The sequence below is a fragment of the Entelurus aequoreus genome, unplaced genomic scaffold, assembly GCF_033978785.1.
Source record: "Entelurus aequoreus isolate RoL-2023_Sb unplaced genomic scaffold, RoL_Eaeq_v1.1 HiC_scaffold_37, whole genome shotgun sequence".
NCBI classification, from domain to species: Eukaryota; Metazoa; Chordata; class Actinopteri; order Syngnathiformes; family Syngnathidae; genus Entelurus; species Entelurus aequoreus.
Genome location: NW_026907969.1, coordinates 35,001 through 55,952, shown reverse-complemented (window position 1 = coordinate 55,952; position 20,952 = coordinate 35,001). Strand labels below are relative to the sequence as shown.

General features: G+C 37.7%; 1 long non-coding RNA gene across 2 annotated transcripts in view; it reads left to right on the top strand.

Moving 5' to 3' along the window:
* LOC133645317 (uncharacterized) overlaps positions 1-19,182 on the top strand; it is a 111,626-nt gene extending 92,444 nt beyond the window's left edge. For both annotated transcript variants that reach the window (XR_009824979.1, XR_009824978.1), the window contains exon 5: positions 16,964-19,182. This is a non-coding gene — a long non-coding RNA (uncharacterized LOC133645317). The remainder of the gene's footprint in view (positions 1-16,963) is intronic.
* The last annotated feature ends 1,770 nt before the right edge of the window (positions 19,183-20,952 follow it).

Below are 20,952 nucleotides of genomic sequence, written 5' to 3'. Positions count from 1 at the left end.
TACAAAACCTAAAAATGGCATAAAATGCTTTTTTTGGGAAAACTTTTTTTTTACAAAAAAAAATTCCAAAAAACAGACTTGCTTCAGCAGCACAATTCTGGTGCTGTAGTTGTAGGAGATGTCTCAAAACGTCATCAGGAGTCCCGACTAAACCCGTAAATGTAAGAAAATGCATTTTTTAAGAAAAACATTTTTTGCTAAAATGTCGTAAGGGGGGACCCTGTCGTAAAAATTCCAAAAAACTGACTTGCTTCAGCAGCACAATTCTGGTGCTGTAGTTGTAGGAGATGTCTCAAAACGTCATCAGGAGTCCCGACTAAACCCGTAAATGTAAGAAAATGCATTTTTTAAGAAAAACATTTTTTGCTAAAATGTCGTAAGGGGGGACCCTGTCGTAAAAATTCCAAAAAACAGACTTGCTTCAGCAGCACAATTCTGGTGCTGTAGTTGTAGGAGATGTCTCAAAACGTCATCAGGAGTCCCGACTAAACCCGTAAATGTAAGAAAATGCAAGAAAATGCATTTTTTACGAAAAACATTTTTTGCTAAAATGTCGTAAGGGGGGACCCTGTCGTAAAAATGCCAAAAAACTGACTTGCTTCAGCAGTACAATTCTGGTGCTGTAGTTGTAGGAGATGTCTCAAAACGTCATCAGGAGTCCCTACAAAACCTAAAAATGGCATAAAATGCTTTTTTTGGGAAAACTTTTTTTTTACAAATTTTTTTTCCAAAAAACGGACCTGCTTCAGCAGCACAATTCTGGTGCTGTAGTTGTAGGAGGTGTCTCAAAACGTCATCAGGAGTCCCGACTAAACCCGTAAATGTAAGAAAATGTAAGAAAATGCATTTTTTACGAAAAACATTTTTTGCTAAAATGTCGTAAGGGGGGACCCTGTCGTAAAAATGCCAAAAAACGGACTTGCTTCAGCAGTACAATTCTGGTGCTGTAGTTGTAGGAGATGTCTCAAAACGTCATCAGGAGTCCCTACAAAACCTAAAAATGGCATAAAATGCTTTTTTTGGGAAAACTTTTTTTTTACAAAAAAAAATACCAAAAAACAGACTTGCTTCAGCAGCACAATTCTGGTGCTGTAGTTGTAGGAGATGTCTCAAAACGTCATCAGGAGTCCCGACTAAACCCGTAAATGTAAGAAAATGCATTTTTTAAGAAAAACATTTTTTGCTAAAATGTCGTAAGGGGGGACCCTGTCGTAAAAATTCCAAAAAACTGACTTGCTTCAGCAGCACAATTCTGGTGCTGTAGTTGTAGGAGATGTCTCAAAACGTCATCAGGAGTCCCGACTAAACCCGTAAATGTAAGAAAATGCATTTTTTACGAAAAACATTTTTTGCTAAAATGTCGTAAGGGGGGACCCTGTCGTAAAAATGCCAAAAAACGGACTTGCTTCAGCAGTACAATTCTGGTGCTGTAGTTGTAGGAGATGTCTCAAAACGTCATCAGGAGTCCCTACAAAACCTAAAAATGGCATAAAATGCTTTTTTTGGGAAAACTTTTTTTTTACAAAAAAAAATTCCAAAAAACAGACTTGCTTCAGCAGCACAATTCTGGTGCTGTAGTTGTAGGAGATGTCTCAAAACGTCATCAGGAGTCCCGACTAAACCCGTAAATGTAAGAAAATGCATTTTTTAAGAAAAACATTTTTTGCTAAAATGTCGTAAGGGGGGACCCTGTCGTAAAAATTCCAAAAAACTGACTTGCTTCAGCAGCACAATTCTGGTGCTGTAGTTGTAGGAGATGTCTCAAAACGTCATCAGGAGTCCCGACTAAACCCGTAAATGTAAGAAAATGCATTTTTTAAGAAAAACATTTTTTGCTAAAATGTCGTAAGGGGGGACCCTGTCGTAAAAATTCCAAAAAACAGACTTGCTTCAGCAGCACAATTCTGGTGCTGTAGTTGTAGGAGATGTCTCAAAACGTCATCAGGAGTCCCGACTAAACCCGTAAATGTAAGAAAATGTAAGAAAATGCATTTTTTACGAAAAACATTTTTTGCTAAAATGTCGTAAGGGGGGACCCTGTCGTAAAAATGCCAAAAAACGGACTTGCTTCAGCAGTACAATTCTGGTGCTGTAGTTGTAGGAGATGTCTCAAAACATCATCAGGAGTCCCTACAAAACCTAAAAATGGCATAAAATGCTTTTTTTGGGAAAACTTTTTTTTTACAAAAAAAATTTCCAAAAAACGGACTTGCTTCAGCAGCACAATTCTGGTGCTGTAGTTGTAGGAGATGTCTCAAAACGTCATCAGGAGTCCCGACTAAACCCGTGAATGTAAGAAAATGTAAGAAAATGCATTTTTTACGAAAAACATTTTTTGCTAAAATGTCGTAAGGGGGGACCCTGTCGTAAAAATTCCAAAAAACTGACTTGCTTCAGCAGCACAATTCTGGTGCTGTAGTTGTAGGAGATGTCTTAAAACATCATCAGGAGTCCCTACAAAACCTAAAAATGGCATAAAATGCTTTTTTTGGGAAAACTTTTTTTTTACAAAAAAAAATTCAAAAAACAGACTTGCTTCAGCAGCACAATTCTGGTGCTGTAGTTGTAGGAGATGTCTCAAAACGTCATCAGGAGTCCCGACTAAACCCGTAAATGTAAGGAAATGTAAGAAAATGCATTTTTTACGAAAAACATTTTTTGCTAAAATGTCGTAAGGGGGGACCCTGTCGTAAAAATGCCAAAAAACCGACTTGCTTCAGCAGTACAATTCTGGTGCTGTAGTTGTAGGAGATGTCTCAAAACGTCATCAGGAGTCCCTACAAAACCTAAAAATGGCATAAAATGCTTTTTTTGGGAAAACTTTTTTTTTACAAAAAAAAATTCAAAAATCAGACTTGCTTCAGCAGCACAATTCTGGTGCTGTAGTTGTAGGAGATGTCTCAAAACGTCATCAGGAGTCCCTACAAAACCTAAAAATGGCATAAAATGCTTTTTTTGGGAAAACTTTTTTTTTACAAATTTTTTTTCCAAAAAACGGACATGCTTCAGCAGCACAATTCTGGTGCTGTAGTTGTAGGAGATGTCTCAAAACGTCATCAGGAGTCCCGACTAAACCCGTAAATGTAAGAAAATGCATTTTTTAAGAAAAACATTTTTTGCTAAAATGTCGTAAGGGGGGACCCTGTCGTAAAAATGCCAAAAAACGGACTTGCTTCAGCAGTACAATTCTGGTGCTGTAGTTGTAGGAGATGTCTCAAAACGTCATCAGGAGTCCCTACAAAACCTAAAAATGGCATAAAATGCTTTTTTTGGGAAAACTTTTTTTTTACAAAAAAAAATTCAAAAAACAGACTTGCTTCAGCAGCACAATTCTGGTGCTGTAGTTGTAGGAGATGTCTCAAAACGTCATCAGGAGTCCCGACTAAACCCGTAAATGTAAGAAAATGTAAGAAAATGCATTTTTTAAGAAAAACATGTTTTGCTAAAATGTCGTAAGGGGGGACCCTGTCGTAAAAATGCCAAAAAACTGACTTGCTTCAGCAGTACAATTCTGGTGCTGTAGTTGTAGGAGATGTCTCAAAACGTCATCAGGAGTCCCTACAAAACCTAAAAATGGCATGAAATGCTTTTTTTGGGAAAACTTTTTTTTTACAAAAAAAAATTCAAAAAACAGATTTGCTTCAGCAGCACAATTCTGGTGCTGTAGTTGTAGGAGATGTCTCAAAACGTCATCAGGAGTCCCGACTAAACCCGTAAATGTAAGGAAATGTAAGAAAATGCATTTTTTAAGAAAAACATTTCTTGCTAGAATGTCGTAAGGGGGGACCCTGTCGTAAAAATGCCAAAAAACGGACTTGCTTCAGCAGTACAATTCTGGTGCTGTAGTTGTAGGAGATGTCTCAAAACATCATCAGGAGTCCCTACAAAACCTAAAAATGGCATAAAATGCTTTTTTTGGGAAAACTTTTTTTTACAAAAAAAAATTCCAAAAAACGGACTTGCTTCAGCAGCACAATTCTGGTGCTGTAGTTGTAGGAGATGTCTCAAAACGTCATCAGGAGTCCCGACTAAACCCGTAAATGTAAGAAAATGTAAGAAAATGCATTTTTTACGAAAAACATTTTTTGCTAAAATGTCGTAAGGGGGGACCCTGTCGTAAAAATGCCAAAAAACGGACTTGCTTCAGCAGTACAATTCTGGTGCTGTAGTTGTAGGAGATGTCTCAAAACGTCATCAGGAGTCCCTACAAAACCTAAAAATGGCATAAAATGCTTTTTTTGGGAAAACTTTTTTTTACAAAAAAAAATTCAAAAAACAGACTTGCTTCAGCAGCACAATTCTGGTGCTGTAGTTGTAGGAGATGTCTCAAAACGTCATCAGGAGTCCCGACTAAACCCGTAAATGTAAGAAAATGTAAGAAAATGCATTTTTTAAGAAAAACATTTTTTGCTAAAATGTCGTAAGGGGGGAGACCCTGTCGTAAAAATTCCAAAAAACTGACTTGCTTCAGCAGCACAATTCTGGTGCTGTAGTTGTAGGAGATGTCTCAAAACGTCATCAGGAGTCCCTACAAAACCTAAAAATGGCATAAAATGCTTTTTTTGGGAAAACTTTTTTTTACAAAAAAAAATTCAAAAAACAGACTTGCTTCAGCAGCACAATTCTGGTGCTGTAGTTGTAGGAGATGTCTCAAAACGTCATCAGGAGTCCCGACTAAACCCGTAAATGTAAGAAAATGTAAGAAAATGCATTTCTTACGAAAAACATTTTTTGCTAAAATGTCGTAAGGGGGGACCCTGTCGTAAAAATGCCAAAAAACGGACTTGCTTCAGCAGTACAATTCTGGTGCTGTAGTTGTAGGAGATGTCTCAAAACGTCATCAGGAGTCCCTACAAAACCTAAAAATGGCATAAAATGCTTTTTTTGGGAAAACTTTTTTTTTACAAAAAATTTTTCAAAAAACAGACTTGCTTCAGCAGCACAATTCTGGTGCTGTAGTTGTAGGAGATGTCTCAAAACGTCATCAGGAGTCCCGACTAAACCCGTAAATGTAAGAAAATGTAAGAAAATGCATTTTTTACGAAAAACATTTTTTGCTAAAATGTCGTAAGGGGGGACCCTGTCGTAAAAATGCCAAAAAACGGACTTGCTTCAGCAGTACAATTCTGGTGCTGTAGTTGTAGGAGATGTCTCAAAACATCATCAGGAGTCCCTACAAAACCTAAAAATGGCATAAAATGCTTTTTTTGGGAAAACTTTTTTTTTACAAAAAAAAATTCCAAAAAACGGACTTGCTTCAGCAGCACAATTCTGGTGCTGTAGTTGTAGGAGATGTCTCAAAACGTCATCAGGAGTCCCGACTAAACCCGTAAATGTAAGGAAATGTAAGAAAATGCATTTTTTAAGAAAAACATTTTTTGCTAAAATGTCGTAAGGGGGGACCCTGTCGTAAAAATGCCAAAAAACCGACTTGCTTCAGCAGTACAATTCTGGTGCTGTAGTTGTAGGAGATGTCTCAAAACGTCATCAGGAGTCCCTACAAAACCTAAAAATGGCATGAAATGCTTTTTTTGGGAAAACTTTTTTTTTACAAAAAAAAATTCAAAAAACAGACTTGCTTCAGCAGCACAATTCTGGTGCTGTAGTTGTAGGAAATGTCTCAAAACGTCATCAGGAGTCCCGACTAAACCCGTAAATGTAAGAAAATGTAAGAAAATGCATTTTTTACGAAAAACATTTTTTGCTAAAATGTCGTAAGGGGGGACCCTGTCGTAAAAATGCCAAAAAACGGACTTGCTTCAGCAGTACAATTCTGGTGCTGTAGTTGTAGGAGATGTCTCAAAACGTCATCAGGAGTCCCTACAAAACCTAAAAATGGCATAAAATGCTTTTTTTGGGAAAACTTTTTTTTTACAAAAAAAAATTCAAAAATCAGACTTGCTTCAGCAGCACAATTCTGGTGCTGTAGTTGTAGGAGATGTCTCAAAACGTCATCAGGAGTCCCTACAAAACCTAAAAATGGCATAAAATGCTTTTTTTGGGAAAACTTTTTTTTTACAAATTTTTTTTCCAAAAAACGGACATGCTTCAGCAGCACAATTCTGGTGCTGTAGTTGTAGGAGATGTCTCAAAACGTCATCAGGAGTCCCGACTAAACCCGTAAATGTAAGAAAATGTAAGAAAATGCATTTTTTAAGAAAAACATTTTTTGCTAAAATGTCGTAAGGGGGGGCGTAAAAATGCCAAAAAACGGACTTGCTTCAGCAGTACAATTCTGGTGCTGTAGTTGTAGGAAATGTCTCAAAACGTCATCAGGAGTCCCTACAAAACCTAAAAATGGCATAAAATGCTTTTTTTGGGAAAACTTTTTTTTTTACCTAAAAAAATTCCAAAAAACGGACTTGCTTCAGCAGCACAATTCTGGTGCTGTAGTTGTAGGAGATGTCTCAAAACGTCATCAGGAGTCCCGACTAAACCCGTAAATGTAAGAAAATGCATTTTTCACGAAAAACATTTTTTGCTAAAATGTCGACCCTGTCGTAAAAATTCCAAAAAACTGACTTGCTTCAGCAGCACAATTCTGGTGCTGTAGTTGTAGGAGATGTCTCAAAACGTCATCAGGAGTCCCTACAAAACCTAAAAATAGCATAAAATGCTTTTTTTGGGAAAACTTTTTTTTTACAAAAAAAAATTCAAAAAACAGACTTGCTTCAGCAGCACAATTCTGGTGCTGTAGTTGTAGGAGATGTCTCAAAACGTCATCAGGAGTCCCGACTAAACCCGTAAATGTAAGAAAATGTAAGAAAATGCATTTTTTACGAAAAACATTTTTTGCTAAAATGTCGTAAGGGGGGACCCTGTCGTAAAAATGCCAAAAAACGGACTTGCTTCAGCAGTACAATTCTGGTGTTGTAGTTGTAGGAGATGTCTCAAAACGTCATCAGGAGTCCCTACAAAACCTAAAAATGGCATAAAATGCTTTTTTTGGGAAAACTTTTTTTTTACAAAAAATTTTTCAAAAAACAGACTTGCTTCAGCAGCACAATTCTGGTGCTGTAGTTGTAGGAGATGTCTCAAAACGTCATCAGGAGTCCCGACTAAACCCGTAAATGTAAGAAAATGTAAGAAAATGCATTTTTTACGAAAAACATTTTTTGCTAAAATGTCGTAAGGGGGGACCCTGTCGTAAAAATTCCAAAAAACTGACTTGCTTCAGCAGCACAATTCTGGTGCTGTAGTTGTAGGAGATGTCTCAAAACGTCATCAGGAGTCCCGACTAAACCCATAAATGTAAGAAAATGCATTTTTTACGAAAAACATTTTTTGCTAAAATGTCGTAAGGGGGGACCCTGTCGTAAAAATTCCAAAAAACTGACTTGCTTCAGCAGCACAATTCTGGTGCTGTAGTTGTAGGAGATGTCTTAAAACGTCATCAGGAGACCCTACAAAACCTAAAAATGGCATAAAATGCTTTTTTTGGGAAAACTTTTTTTTTACAAAATTTTTTTCAAAAAACAGACTTGCTTCAGCAGCACAATTCTGGTGCTGTAGTTGTAGGAGATGTCTCAAAACGTCATCAGGAGTCCCGACTAAACCCCTAAATGTAAGAAAATGCATTTTTTACGAAAAACATTTTTTGCTAAAATGTCGTAAGGGGGGACCCTGTCGTAAAAATGCCAAAAAACGGACTTGCTTCAGCAGTACAATTCTGGTGCTGTAGTTGTAGGAGATGTCTCAAAACATCATCAGGAGTCCCTACAAAACCTAAAAATGGCATAAAATGCTTTTTTTGGGAAAACTTTTTTTTTACAAAAAAAAATTCCAAAAAACGGACTTGCTTCAGCAGCACAATTCTGGTGCTGTAGTTGTAGGAGATGTCTCAAAACGTCATCAGGAGTCCCGACTAAACCCGTGAATGTAAGAAAATGTAAGAAAATGCATTTTTTACGAAAAACATTTTTTGCTAAAATGTCGTAAGGGGGGACCCTGTCGTAAAAATTCCAAAAAACTGACTTGCTTCAGCAGCACAATTCTGGTGCTGTAGTTGTAGGAGATGTCTTAAAACGTCATCAGGAGTCCCTACAAAACCTAAAAATGGCATAAAATGCTTTTTTTGGGAAAACTTTTTTTTTACAAAAAAAAATTCAAAAAACAGACTTGCTTCAGCAGCACAATTCTGGTGCTGTAGTTGTAGGAGATGTCTCAAAACGTCATCAGGAGTCCCGACTAAACCCGTAAATGTAAGAAAATGTAAGAAAATGCATTTTTTAAGAAAAACATGTTTTGCTAAAATGTCGTAAGGGGGGACCCTGTCGTAAAAATGCCAAAAAACTGACTTGCTTCAGCAGTACAATTCTGGTGCTGTAGTTGTAGGAGATGTCTCAAAACGTCATCAGGAGTCCCTACAAAACCTAAAAATGGCATGAAATGCTTTTTTTGGGAAAACTTTTTTTTTACAAAAAAAAATTCAAAAAACAGATTTGCTTCAGCAGCACAATTCTGGTGCTGTAGTTGTAGGAGATGTCTCAAAACGTCATCAGGAGTCCCGACTAAACCCGTAAATGTAAGAAAATGTAAGAAAATGCATTTTTTACGAAAAACATTTTTTGCTAAAATGTCGTAAGGGGGGACCCTGTCGTAAAAATGCCAAAAAACGGACTTGCTTCAGCAGTACAATTCTGGTGCTGTAGTTGTAGGAGATGTCTCAAAACGTCATCAGGAGTCCCTACAAAACCTAAAAATGGCATAAAATGCTTTTTTTGGGAAAACTTTTTTTTTACAAAAAAAAATTCAAAAATCAGACTTGCTTCAGCAGCACAATTCTGGTGCTGTAGTTGTAGGAGATGTCTCAAAACGTCATCAGGAGTCCCTACAAAACCTAAAAATGGCATAAAATGCTTTTTTTGGGAAAACTTTTTTTTTACAAAAAAAAATTCAAAAATCAGACTTGCTTCAGCAGCACAATTCTGGTGCTGTAGTTGTAGGAGATGTCTCAAAACGTCATCAGGAGTCCCTACAAAACCTAAAAATGGCATAAAATGCTTTTTTTGGGAAAACTTTTTTTTTACAAATTTTTTTTCCAAAAAACGGACATGCTTCAGCAGCACAATTCTGGTGCTGTAGTTGTAGGAGATGTCTCAAAACGTCATCAGGAGTCCCGACTAAACCCGTAAATGTAAGAAAATGTAAGAAAATGCATTTTTTAAGAAAAACATTTTTTGCTAAAATGTCGTAAGGGGGGGCGTAAAAATGCCAAAAAACGGACTTGCTTCAGCAGTACAATTCTGGTGCTGTAGTTGTAGGAAATGTCTCAAAACGTCATCAGGAGTCCCTACAAAACCTAAAAATGGCATAAAATGCTTTTTTTGGGAAAACTTTTTTTTTTACAAAAAAAAATTCCAAAAAACGGACTTGCTTCAGCAGCACAATTCTGGTGCTGTAGTTGTAGGAGATGTCTCAAAACGTCATCAGGAGTCCCGACTAAACCCGTAAATGTAAGAAAATGCATTTTTCACGAAAAACATTTTTTGCTAAAATGTCGACCCTGTCGTAAAAATTCCAAAAAACTGACTTGCTTCAGCAGCACAATTCTGGTGCTGTAGTTGTAGGAGATGTCTCAAAACGTCATCAGGAGTCCCTACAAAACCTAAAAATAGCATAAAATGCTTTTTTTGGGAAAACTTTTTTTTTACAAAAAAAAATTCAAAAAACAGACTTGCTTCAGCAGCACAATTCTGGTGCTGTAGTTGTAGGAGATGTCTCAAAACGTCATCAGGAGTCCCGACTAAACCCGTAAATGTAAGAAAATGTAAGAAAATGCATTTTTTACGAAAAACATTTTTTGCTAAAATGTCGTAAGGGGGGACCCTGTCGTAAAAATGCCAAAAAACGGACTTGCTTCAGCAGTACAATTCTGGTGTTGTAGTTGTAGGAGATGTCTCAAAACGTCATCAGGAGTCCCTACAAAACCTAAAAATGGCATAAAATGCTTTTTTTGGGAAAACTTTTTTTTTACAAAAATTTTTTCAAAAAACAGACTTGCTTCAGCAGCACAATTCTGGTGCTGTAGTTGTAGGAGATGTCTCAAAACGTCATCAGGAGTCCCGACTAAACCCGTAAATGTAAGAAAATGTAAGAAAATGCATTTTTTACGAAAAACATTTTTTGCTAAAATGTCGTAAGGGGGTACCCTGTCGTAAAAATTCCAAAAAACTGACTTGCTTCAGCAGCACAATTCTGGTGCTGTAGTTGTAGGAGATGTCTCAAAACGTCATCAGGAGTCCCGACTAAACCCGTAAATGTAAGAAAATGCATTTTTTACGAAAAACATTTTTTGCTAAAATGTCGTAAGGGGGGACCCTGTCGTAAAAATGCCAAAAAACGGACTTGCTTCAGCAGTACAATTCTGGTGTTGTAGTTGTAGGAGATGTCTCAAAACGTCATCAGGAGTCCCTACAAAACCTAAAAATGGCATAAAATGCTTTTTTTGGGAAAACTTTTTTTTTACAAAAATTTTTTCAAAAAACAGACTTGCTTCAGCAGCACAATTCTGGTGCTGTAGTTGTAGGAGATGTCTCAAAACGTCATCAGGAGTCCCGACTAAACCCGTAAATGTAAGAAAATGTAAGAAAATGCATTTTTTACGAAAAACATTTTTTGCTAAAATGTCGTAAGGGGGGACCCTGTCGTAAAAATTCCAAAAAACTGACTTGCTTCAGCAGCACAATTCTGGTGCTGTAGTTGTAGGAGATGTCTCAAAACGTCATCAGGAGTCCCGACTAAACCCATAAATGTAAGAAAATGCATTTTTTACGAAAAACATTTTTTGCTAAAATGTCGTAAGGGGGGACCCTGTCGTAAAAATTCCAAAAAACTGACTTGCTTCAGCAGCACAATTCTGGTGCTGTAGTTGTAGGAGATGTCTTAAAACGTCATCAGGAGACCCTACAAAACCTAAAAATGGCATAAAATGCTTTTTTTGGGAAAACTTTTTTTTTACAAATTTTTTTTCAAAAAACAGACTTGCTTCAGCAGCACAATTCTGGTGCTGTAGTTGTAGGAGATGTCTCAAAACGTCATCAGGAGTCCCGACTAAACCCCTAAATGTAAGAAAATGCATTTTTTACGAAAAACATTTTTTGCTAAAATGTCGTAAGGGGGGACCCTGTCGTAAAAATGCCAAAAAACGGACTTGCTTCAGCAGTACAATTCTGGTGTTGTAGTTGTAGGAGATGTCTCAAAACGTCATCAGGAGTCCCTACAAAACCTAAAAATGGCATAAAATGCTTTTTTTGGGAAAAAAATTTTTTACAAAAAATTTTTCAAAAAACAGACTTGCTTCAGCAGCACAATTCTGGTGCTGTAGTTGTAGGAGATGTCTCAAAACGTCATCAGGAGTCCCGACTAAACCCGTAAATGTAAGAAAATGTAAGAAAATGCATTTTTTACGAAAAACATTTTTTGCTAAAATGTCGTAAGGGGGTACCCTGTCGTAAAAATTCCAAAAAACTGACTTGCTTCAGCAGCACAATTCTGGTGCTGTAGTTGTAGGAGATGTCTCAAAACGTCATCAGGAGTCCCGACTAAACCCGTAAATGTAAGAAAATGCATTTTTTACGAAAAACATTTTTTGCTAAAATGTCGTAAGGGGGGACCCTGTCGTAAAAATTCCAAAAAACTGACTTGCTTCAGCAGCACAATTCTGGTGCTGTAGTTGTAGGAGATGTCTCAAAACGTCATCAGGAGTCCCTACAAAACCTAAAAATGGCATAAAATGCTTTTTTTGGGAAAACTTTTTTTTTACAAAATTTTTTTCAAAAAACAGACTTGCTTCAGCAGCACAATTCTGGTGCTGTAGTTGTAGGAGATGTCTCAAAACATCATCAGGAGTCCCTACAAAACCTAAAAATGGCATAAAATGCTTTTTTTGGGAAAACTTTTTTTTTACAAAAAAAAATTCCAAAAAACGGACTTGCTTCAGCAGCACAATTCTGGTGCTGTAGTTGTAGGAGATGTCTCAAAACGTCATCAGGAGTCCCGACTTAACCCGTGAATGTAAGAAAATGTAAGAAAATGCATTTTTTACGAAAAACATTTTTTGCTAAAATGTCGTAAGGGGGGACCCTGTCGTAAAAATGCCAAAAAACGGACTTGCTTCAGCAGTACAATTCTGGTGCTGTAGTTGTAGGAGATGTCTCAAAACATCATCAGGAGTCCCTACAAAACCTAAAAATGGCATAAAATGCTTTTTTTGGGAAAACTTTTTTTTTACAAAAAAATTTTTCAAAAAACGGACTTGCTTCAGCAGCACAATTCTGGTGCTGTAGTTGTAGGAGATGTCTCAAAACGTCATCAGGAGTCCCGACTAAACCCGTGAATGTAAGAAAATGTAAGAAAATGCATTTTTTACGAAAAACATTTTTTGCTAAAATGTCGTAAGGGGGGACCCTGTCGTAAAAATTCCAAAAAACTGACTTGCTTCAGCAGCACAATTCTGGTGCTGTAGTCGTAGGAGATGTCTTAAAACGTCATCAGGAGTCCCTACAAAACCTAAAAATGGCATAAAATGCTTTTTTTGGGAAAACTTTTTTTTTACAAAAAAAAATTCAAAAAACAGACTTGCTTCAGCAGCACAATTCTGGTGCTGTAGTTGTAGGAGATGTCTCAAAACGTCATCAGGAGTCCCGACTAAACCCGTAAATGTAAGAAAATGTAAGAAAATGCATTTTTTACGAAAAACATGTTTTGCTAAAATGTCGTAAGGGGGGAACCTGTCGTAAAAATGCCAAAAAACTGACTTGCTTCAGCAGTACAATTCTGGTGCTGTAGTTGTAGGAGATGTCTCAAAACGTCATCAGGAGTCCCTACAAAACCTAAAAATGGCATGAAATGCTTTTTTTGGGAAAACTTTTTTTTTACAAAAAAAAATTCAAAAAACAGACTTGCTTCAGCAGCACAATTCTGGTGCTGTAGTTGTAGGAGATGTCTCAAAACGTCATCAGGAGTCCCGACTAAACCCGTAAATGTAAGGAAATGTAAGAAAATGCATTTTTTACGAAAAACATTTTTTGCTAAAATGTCGTAAGGGGGGACCCTGTCGTAAAAATGCCAAAAAACCGACTTGCTTCAGCAGTACAATTCTGGTGCTGTAGTTGTAGGAGATGTCTCAAAACGTCATCGGGAGTCCCTACAAAACCTAAAAATGGCATAAAATGCTTTTTTTGGGAAAACTTTTTTTTTACAAAATTTTTTTCCAAAAAACGGACATGCTTCAGCAGCACAATTCTGGTGCTGTAGTTGTAGGAGATGTCTCAAAACGTCATCAGGAGTCCCGACTAAACCCGTAAATGTAAGAAAATGTAAGAAAATGCATTTTTTACGAAAAACATTTTTTGCTAAAATGTCGTAAGGGGGGACCCTGTCGTAAAAATGCCAAAAAACGGACTTGCTTCAGCAGTACAATTCTGGTGCTGTAGTTGTAGGAGATGTCTCAAAACGTCATCAGGAGTCCCTACAAAACCTAAAAATGGCATAAAATGCTTTTTTTGGGAAAACTTTTTTTTTACAAAAAAAAATTCAAAAATCAGACTTGCTTCAGCAGCACAATTCTGGTGCTGTAGTTGTAGGAGATGTCTCAAAACGTCATCAGGAGTCCCGACTAAACCCCTAAATGTAAGAAAATGCATTTTTTACGAAAAATTTTTTTTGCTAAAACGTCGTAAGGGGGGACCCTGTCGTAAAAATGCCAAAAAACCGACTTGCTTCAGCAGTACAATTCTGGTGCTGTAGTTGTAGGAAATGTCTCAAAACGTCATCAGGAGTCCATACAAAACCTAAAAATGGCATAAAATGCTTTTTTTGGGAAAACTTTTTTTTTACAAAAAAAAATTCCAAAAAACGGACTTGCTTCAGCAGCACAATTCTGGTGCTGTAGTTGTAGGAGATGTCTCAAAACGTCATCAGGAGTCCCGACTAAACCCGTAAATGTAAGAAAATGTAAGAAAATGCATTTTTTACGGAAAACATTTTTTGCTAAAATGTCGTAAGGGGGGACCCTGTCGTAAAAATGCCAAAAAACGGACTTGCTTCAGCAGTACAATTCTGGTGTTGTAGTTGTAGGAGATGTCTCAAAACTTCATCAGGAGTCCCTACAAAACCTAAAAATGGCATAAAATACTTTTTTTGGGAAAACTTTTTTTTTACAAAAAAATTTTCAAAAAACAGACTTGCTTCAGCAGCACAATTCTGGTGCTGTAGTTGTAGGAGATGTCTCAAAACGTCATCAGGAGTCCCGACTAAACCCGTAAATGTAAGAAAATGTAAGAAAATGCATTTTTTACGAAAAACATTTTTTGCTAAAATGTCGTAAGGGGGGACCCTGTCGTAAAAATTCCAAAAAACTGACTTGCTTCAGCAGCACAATTCTGGTGCTGTAGTTGTAGGAGATGTCTTAAAACGTCATCAGGAGACCCTACAAAACCTAAAAATGGCATAAAATGCTTTTTTTGGGAAAACTTTTATTTTACAAAATTTTTTTCCAAAAAACGGACATGCTTCAGCAGCACAATTCTGGTGCTGTAGTTGTAGGAGATGTCTCAAAACGTCATCAGGAGTCCCGACTAAACCCGTAAATGTAAGAAAATGTAAGAAAATGCATTTTTTAAGAAAAACATTTTTTGCTAAAATGTCGTAAGGGGGGACCCTGTCGTAAAAATGCCAAAAAACGGACTTGCTTCAGCAGCACAATTCTGGTGCTGTAGTTGTAGGAGATGTCTCAAAACGTCATCAGGAGTCCCTACAAAACCTAAAAATGGCATAAAATGCTTTTTTTGGGAAAACTTTTTTTTTACAAAAAAAAATTCAAAAAACAGACTTGCTTCAGCAGCACAATACTGGTGCTGTAGTTGTAGGAGATGTCTCAAAACGTCATCAGGAGTCCCGACTAAACCTGTGAATGTAAGAAAATGTAAGAAAATGCATATTTTACGAAACAAAATTTTTGCTAAAATGTCGTAAGGGGGGACCTTGTCGTAAAAATTCCAAAAAACGGACTTGCTTTAGCAGCACAATTCTGGTGCTGTAGTTGTAGGAGATGTCTCAAAACGTCATCAGGAGTCCCGACTAAACCCGTAAATGTAAGAAAATGCATATTTTACGGAAAACATTTTTTGCTAAAATGTCGTAAGGGGGGACCCTGTCGTAAAAATTCCAAAAAACAGACCTGCTTCAGCAGCACAATTCTGGTGCTGTAGTTGTAGGAGATGTCTCAAAACGTCATCAGGAGTCCCGACTAAACCCGTAAATGTAAGAAAATGCATATTTTACGGAAAACATTTTTTGCTAAAATGTCGTAAGGGGGGACCCTGTCGTAAAAATTCCAAAAAACGGACTTGCTTCAGCAGCATAATTCTGGTGCTGTAGTTGTAGGAGATGTCTCAAAACGTCATCAGGAGTCCTGAAAAAAACTAAAAATGTAAGAAAATGCATATTTTACGAAAAACATTTTTTGCTAAAATGTCGTAAGGGGGGACCCTGTCGTAAAAATTCCAAAAAACGGACTTGCTTTAGCAGCACAATTCTGGTGCTGTAGTTGTAGGAGATGTCTTAAAACGTCATCAGGAGTCCCGACAAAATTTAAAAATGGCATAAAATGCTTTTTTTGGGAAAACTTTTTTTCACAAAAAAAAATTCAAAAAACAGACTTGCTTCAGCAGCACAATACTGGTGCTGTAGTTGTAGGAGATGTCTCAAAACGTCATCAGGAGTCCCGACAAAACCCGAAAATGGCCGAAAATGCATTTTTTTGGGAAAACTTTTTTCCGCAAAAAAAATTCAAAAAAACGGACTTGCTTCAGCAGCTTAATTCGGATGCTGTAGTTGTAGGAGATGTCTCAAAACGTCATCAGGAGTCCCGACAAAACCCGAAAATGGCAGAAAATGCATTTTTTGGAAAACTTTTTTTTGCTAAAATGTTGTAAGGGGGACCCTTCCGAAAAATTCAAAAAAACGGACTTGCTTCAGCAGCACAATTCTGGTGCTGTAGTTGTAGGAGATGTCTCAAAACGTCATCAGGAGTCCCGACAAAACCAGAAAATGCATTTTTTTCTGGAAAATTTATTTTTTTGGAAAACTTTTTTTCGCTAAAATGTCCTGAGGGGGGACCCTTACGAAAAATTAAAAAAAAAACGGACTTGCTTCAGTACTCTGGAATGCCCTACCTGTAACAGTTGGAGATGCTACCTCAGAAGCATTTAAGTCCCATCTTAAAACTCATTTGTATACTCTATCCTTAAAATAGACCCCCTTTTTAGACCAGTTGATCTGCCATTTCTTTTCTGTCCCCCTCTCCCTTGTGGAGGGGGGGGGGACACAGGTCCGGTGGCCATGGATGAAGTGCTGGCTGTCCAGAGTCGGGACCCGTGCATCGTTTGTGGACATCTCTGCGCTGCTGACCCGTCTCCGCTTGAGATGGTCTTTTGCTGGCCCCACTATGGACTGGACTCTCACTATTATGTTAGATCCACTATGGACTGGACTCTCACTATTATGTTAGATCCACTATGGACTGGACTTTTACAATATTATGTTAGATCCACTATGGACTGGACTTTTACAATATTATGTTAGATCCACTATGGACTGGACTCTCACTATTATGTTAGATCCACTATGGACTGGACTTTCACAATATTATGTCAGACCCACTCGACGTCCATTGCATCCGGTCTCCCCTACAGAGGGTTTGCGGGGGGGTCACCCACATATGCGGTCCTCTCCAAGGTTTCTCATAGTCATTCACATCGACATCCCACTGGGTTGTGAGTTTTTCCTTGCCCTTATGTGGGCTCTGTACCGCGGATGTCGTTGTGCCATGTCACTTTTAGCTGCAAATAAAAGGCGATCACAAGTACCAGCTGTTATTAAAACACAAGACCCAGCTCTTTGAATCAGCACCACTAGGGGGCACTAACTCCACTAACAATGCATAATGGTCCTCCTGCAGGTGTTTTCACAGCCCCCATCAAGGGAATTTACTTTGTCACCCTCACCTGTGGCAAAACATCTTCTAGCCTGTACGCATGTGTGTTGAAGAAGGACAAAGACAAGATGGTCACAGTGTTACTACGGCAAGAGGAAGGACAAAGACAAGATGGTCACAGTGTTACTACGGCAAGAAGAAGGACAAAGACAAGATGGTCACAGTGTTACTATGGCAAGAAGGACAAAGACAAGATGGTCACAGTGTTACTACAGCAAGAAGAAGGACAAAGACAAGATGACCACAGTGTTACTACGGCAAGAAGAAGGTCAAAGACAAGATGGTCACAGTGTTACTACGACAAGAAGAAGGACAAAGACAAGATGGTCACAGTGTTACTACGGCAAGAAGAAGGACAAAGACAAGATGGTCACAGTGTTACTACGGCAAGAAGAAGGACAAAGACAGGATGACCACAGTGTTACTACAGCAAGAAGAAGGACAAAGACAAGATGGTCACAGTGTTACTACGGCAAGAAGAAGGACAAAGACAGGATGACCACAGTGTTACTACAGCAAGAAGAAGGACAAAGACAAGATGGTCACAGTGTTACTACGGCAAGAAGAAGGACAAAGACAAGATGACCACAGTGTTACTACGGCAAGAAGAAGGACAAAGACAAGATGGTCACAGTGTTACTACGGCAAGAAGAAGGTCAAAGACAAGATGGTCACAGTGTTACTACGGTAAGAAGAAGGTCAAAGACAAGATGGTCACAGTGTTACTACAGCAAGAAGAAGGTCAAAGACAAGATGGTCACAGTGTTACTACAGCAAGAAGAAGGTCAAAGACAAGATGGTCACAGTGTTACTACGGCAAGAAGAAGGACAAAGACAAGATGACCACAGTGTTACTACAGCAAAAGAAGGACAAAGACAAGATGGTCACAGTGTTACTACGGCAAGAAGAAGGTCAAAGACAAGATGACCACAGTGTTACTACGGCAGGAAGGTCAAAGACAAGATGATCACAGTGTTACTACGGCAAGAAGAAGGACAAAGACAGGATGACCACAGTGTTACTACAGCAAGAAGGACAAAGACAAGATGGTCACAGTGTTACTACGGTAAGAAGGACAAAGACAAGATGGTCACAGTGTTACTACGGCAAGAAGAAGGTCAAAGACAAGATGGTCACAGAGTTATTACGGCAAGAAGAAGGACAAAGACAAGATGGTCACAGTATTACTACAGCAAGAAGAAGGACAAAGACAAGATGGTCACAGTGTTACTATGGCAAGAAGAAGGTCAAAGACAAGATGGTCACAGTGTTACTACGGTAAGAAGAAGGACAAAGACAGGATGACCACAGTGTTACTACGACAAGAAGAAGGACAAAGACAGGATGACCACAGTGTTACTACAGCAAGAAGGACAAAGACAAGATGGTCACAGTGTTACTACGGTAAGAAGGACAAAGACAAGATGGTCACAGTGTTACTACGGCAAGAAGAAGGTCAAAGACAAGATGGTCACAGTATTACTACAGCAAGAAGAAGGACAAAGACAAGATGGTCACAGTGTTACTACGGCAAGAAGAAGGTCAAAGACAAGATGGTCACAGTGTTACTACGGTAAGACAAAGACAGGATGACCACAGTGTTACTACGACAAGAAGAAGGACAAAGACAGGATGACCACAGTGTTACTACAGCAAGAAGGACAAAGCCAAGATGGCCACAGTGTTACTACGGTAAGAAGGACAAAGACAAGATGGTCACAGTGTTACTACGGCAAGAAGAAGGTCAAAGACAAGATGGTCACAGAGTTATTACGGCAAGAAGAAGGACAAAGACAAGATGGTCACAGTATTACTACAGCAAGAAGAAGGACAAAGACAAGATGGTCACAGTGTTACTACGGCAAGAAGAAGGACAAAGACAAGATGGTCACAGTGTTACTATGGCAAGAAGAAGGTCAAAGACAAGATGGTCACAGTGTTACTACGGTAAGAAGAAGGACAAAGACAGGATGACCACAGTGTTACTACGGCAGCGGTAGCAACAGCACTTTGATGGAAGTGAATGTGGGAGACAGTCTCGAGGTTATGTTGTCTAATGGTTTCACTATCTACTGTGACTCATCTATATTTAACACCTTCAATGTCTTTCTCATCAAACACACCTGCAAGTGAGTTCTGATCCTCTTATTGGTAATTTTGAAACAGTATCATATGCATATTGATCCTCTAATTAGTAATTTTGAAACCGTATCATATGCATATTGATCCTCTAATTAGTAATTTTGAAACAGTATCATATGCATATTGATCCTCTAATTAGTAATTTTGAAACCGTATCATATGCATATTGATCCTCTAATTAGTCATTTTGAAACAGTATTATATGCATATTGATCCTTTTACTGGTAATATTGTTACAGTATCAGATGCATATTGATCCTCTTATCGGTTATATTGATACAGTATTGATCCTCTTACCGCTAATATTGATGCAGTATCACATGCATATTGATCCTCTTACTGGTAATATTGTTACAGTATCACATGCATATTGATCCTCTTACTGGTAATATTGTTACAGTATCAGATTCATATTGATCCTCTTATCGGTTGTATTGATACAGTATCAGATGCATATTGATCCTCTTATCGGTAACATTAATACAGTATCAGATGCATATTGATCCTCTTATCGGTAATATTGATACAGTATTGATCTTCTTATCGGTTATATTGATACAGTATCAGATGCATGTTGATCATTTTATTAGTAATATTGATACAGTATAACATGAGTATTGATCCTCTTATCGGTCATATGAATACAGTATCAGATGCATATTGATCTTCTTATTGGTAATATTGATACAGTATCATATGCATATTGATCGCTTATCGGTAATATTGATACAGTATCAGATGCATATTGATCTCCTATCGGTAATATTGATACAGTATCAGATGCATATTGATCCTCTTATTTAATAATCTTATATATAAATAATAATATAATATAATAATATAAATAAAATATCAATGACAATTTATTTTATTTATAATAATAATAATAATAAATAATCCTCTTATTACATTTTAGTTTTAAACGAAGGACGCCAGCACTGCTGAATCTGAAGGCGTCTGGCAGATTTAGTACAGCATGGCAACATAAGCGAGCTGAATTCTGATTGGATAAAAACTCTATAACCTAAAACAACAGTGCTGGAAGGAGAATAATGACATGAAGAGAATATAAATACTTCTAGACATTTAGGGAAAGTAAATAAAAAAATACTTTTGTCTTTAATTATGATTTTTTTTTTTTTTTAAGACATGCACCTGGGGATAGGTTGATTGGCAACCAGGGCCGGCCCGTGGCATAGGCCGTATAGGCAAATGCTAAGGGCGCCGTCCATCAGGGGGCGCCACGCCAGTGCCACAAATGTTGGAGAAAAAAAAAAAAAAAAAGTTGGTACTATTATTTCTAAATACAAAAAATAATCCCACGTTAATTAAAATGCAAAGTAAAGCCTCTTTAATATAAATATTATTTGTTACAACATTACGCCGCCCCCATCCCCCCGCACGGTGCGCCCCTCCCTTCCCGTATCATGACTCTTACCACATCAAAAAATCAACACAAGATGTCAAAACGGCCAAAACTGTCAGGTGCCCAGGGAAGAAAAAATAGAAAAGAAGAGGAGGAGAAACGAGAAAAAGATAGAGGTAGCAGGTAGGTAACGTTAGCCTACATGAAATTATTTGTCTTTTACAGAATGTGATAGTAACCTGGCTTTTTAGCATTAAGCTAATGTTACATGATTCGGCAATTGCTAATAAATAAATAGCTAGTTCTGTTTTAACGTCGGGTTAATATTGTGGAGGGGGCTAAATTGTTATGGAAAATAATAATGTAACGTTAGGTAATTACAGTACTCCCACCTTACATTCCTCAGGGACATTTGTTTTAGATCTTTTAAGCAGGTGTTTTTTG